General features: G+C 43.4%; 1 protein-coding gene across 2 annotated transcripts in view; it reads left to right on the forward strand.

The window, feature by feature from the left end:
• LOC110517083 (tetraspanin-18B) overlaps positions 1-1,052 on the forward strand; it is a 62,362-nt gene extending 61,310 nt beyond the window's left edge. The window contains exon 9 of one of the 2 annotated variants that reach the window (XM_090223265.1): positions 1-1,052. This exon is cut by the window's left edge and continues 1,469 nt beyond it. The gene's annotated coding sequence lies outside the window, so the exon portion shown is untranslated. The other variant, XM_090223264.1, reaches the window with a different exon arrangement.
• The last annotated feature ends 1,957 nt before the right edge of the window (positions 1,053-3,009 follow it).

Raw genomic sequence — 3,009 nt, forward strand, 5'->3', positions numbered from 1 at the left:
ACCAGGGCTGGGGGGGGCAATTCTATTTCAAATCAGGAGGTAAAGCCGAAATGCACATTCCAATGTTCCACATTAAAAAGTTGAAAAAAAAGGAGAATTGGAATTTCAGTTGTACTTCCTGAATCGACTGATTTGAAATGGAATTGAGCCCAACCCTGCTATAGACACACAGCATGAAGTTTGTGCTATCATGACAACTCCCTATCACACTGATGACCCTAGCCTGAGTGCCAGTCTGTTTGTACTATCAGTAACCAGGAGTTACTGTAACAGGACAGAAACATGCCCATGTCCTCTTCACTGTTACATTAGTGCACCGCTGTCTGAACAGAATGGAAATGTATAGCTCTGACCCTAGCCTGAGTGCCAGTCTGTTTGTGTTATCATGCCAACTCCCTGTCACACTGACCCTAGCCTGAGTGCCAGTCTGTTTGTGTTATCATGCCAACTCCCTGTCACACTGACCCTAGCCTGAGTGCCAGTCTGTTTGTGTTATCATGCCAACTCCCTGTCACACTGACCCTAGCCTGAGTGCCAGTCTGTTTGTGTTATCATGCCAACTCCCTGTCACACTGACCCTAGCCTGAGTGCCGGTCTGTTTGTGCTATCATGCCAACTCTCTGTCACACTGATGACCCTAGGCTGAATGCCAGTCTGTTTGTGTTATCATGCCAACTCCCTGTCACACTGATGACTCTAGCCTGAGTGCCAGTCTGTTTGTGCTATCATGCCAACTCCCTGTCACACTGATGACTCTAGCCTGAGTGCCAGTCTGTTTGTGCTATTATGCCAACTCCCTGTCACACTGAAAACAGATCTGGGGTCAGGCTATAGAAGGAGACAACAGATCTGGGGTCAGGCTATAGAAGGAGACAACAGATCTGGGGTCAGGCTATAGAAGGAGACAACAGATCTGGGGTCAGGCTATAGAAGGAGACAACAGATCTGGGGTCAGGCTATAGAAGGAGACAACAGATCTACCACTATATAGGGAATAGGGCCCTGGTCTATAGTAGTACCACTACAGTGCCTTGCGAAAGTATTCGGCCCCCTTGAACTTTGCGACCTTTTGCCACATTTCAGGCTTCAAACATAAAGATATAAAACTGTATTTTTTTTGTGAAGAATCAACAACAAGTGGGACACAATCATGAAGTGGAACGACATTTATTGGATATTTCAAACTTTTTTAACAAATCGAAAACTGAAAAATTGGGCGTGCAAAATTATTCAGCCCCTTTACTTTCAGTGCAGCAAACTCTCTCCAGAAGTTCAGTGAGGATCTCTGAATGATCCAATGTTGACCTAAATGACTAATGATGATAAATACAATCCACCTGTGTGTAATCAAGTCTCCGTATAAATGCACCTGCACTGTGATAGTCTCAGAGGTCCGTTAAAAGCGTAGAGAGCATCATGAAGAACAAGGAACACACAAGGCAGGTCCGAGATACTGTTGTGAAGAAGTTTAAAGCCGGATTTGGATACAAAAAGATTTCCCAAACTTTAAACATCCCAAGGAGCACTGTGCAAGCGATAATATTGAAATGGAAGGAGTATCAGACCACTGCAAATCTACCAAGACCTGGCCGTCCCTCTAAACTTTCAGCTCATACAAGGAGAAGACTGATCAGAGATGCAGCCAAGAGGCCCATGATCACTCTGGATGAACTGCAGAGATCTACAGCTGAGGTGGGAGACTCTGTCCATAGGACAACAATCAGTCGTAAATTGCACAAATCTGGCCTTTATGGAAGAGTGGCAAGAAGAAAGCCATTTCTTAAAGATATCCATAAAAAGTGTTGTTTAAAGTTTACCACAAGCCACCTGGGAGACACACCAAACATGTGGAAGAAGGTGCTCTGGTCAGATGAAACCAAAATTGAACTTTTTGACAACAATGCAAAACGTTATGTTTGGCGTAAAAGCAACACAGCTGAACACACCATCCCCACTGTCAAACATGGTGGTGGCAGCATCATGGTTTGGGCCTGCTTTTCTTCAGCAGGGACAGGGAAGATGGTTAAAATTGATGGGAAGATGGATGGAGCCAAATACAGGACCATTCTGGAAGAAAACCTGATGGAGTCTGCAAAAGACCTGAGACTGGGACGGAGATTTGTCTTCCAACAAGACAATGATCCAAAACATAAAGCAAAATCTACAATGGAATGGTTCAAAAATAAACATATCCAGGTGTTAGAATGGCCAAGTCAAAGTCCAGACCTGAATCCAATCGAGAATCTGTGGAAAGAACTGAAAACTGCTGTTCACAAATGCTCTCCATCCAACCTCACTGAGCTCGAGCTGTTTTGCAAGGAGGAATGGGAAAAAATGTCAGTCTCTCGATGTGCAAAACTGATAAAGACATACCCCAAGCGACTTACAGCTGTAATCGCAGCAAAAGGTGGTGCTACAAAGTATTAACTTAAGGGGGCTGAATAATTTTGCACGCCCAATTTTTCAGTTTTTGATTTGTTAAAAAAGTTTGAAATATCCAATAAATGTCGTTCCACTTCATGATTGTGTCCCACTTGTTGTTGATTCTTCACAAAAAAATACAGTTATATATTTTTATGTTTGAAACCTGAAATGTGGCAAAAGGTCGCAAAGTTCAAGGGGGCCGAATACTTTCGCAAGGCACTGTATATAGGGAATAGGGCTCTGGTCTATCGTAGTGCACTATATAGGGAATAGGGCCCTGGTCTATAGTAGTACCACTATATAGGGAATAGGGCTCTGGTCTATAGTAGTACACCTATATAGGGAATAGGGCTCTGGTCTATAGTAGTACCACTATATAGGGAATAGGGCTCTGGTCTATAGTAGTACCACTATATAGGGAATAGGGCTCTGGTCTATAGTAGTGTACTATATAGGGAATAGGGCTCTGGTCTATAGTAGTACCACTATATAGGGAATAGGGCTCTGGTCTATAGTAGTGTACTATATAGGGAAAAGTGTGTGAATTGTGCATCCCAGAAACCTCAACAGAGCAATGCTCTTTAG

The sequence above is a fragment of the Oncorhynchus mykiss genome, chromosome 26, assembly GCF_057628025.1.
Source record: "Oncorhynchus mykiss isolate SJ-2025 chromosome 26, ASM5762802v1, whole genome shotgun sequence".
In the NCBI taxonomy this organism is placed as follows: Eukaryota; Metazoa; Chordata; class Actinopteri; order Salmoniformes; family Salmonidae; genus Oncorhynchus; species Oncorhynchus mykiss.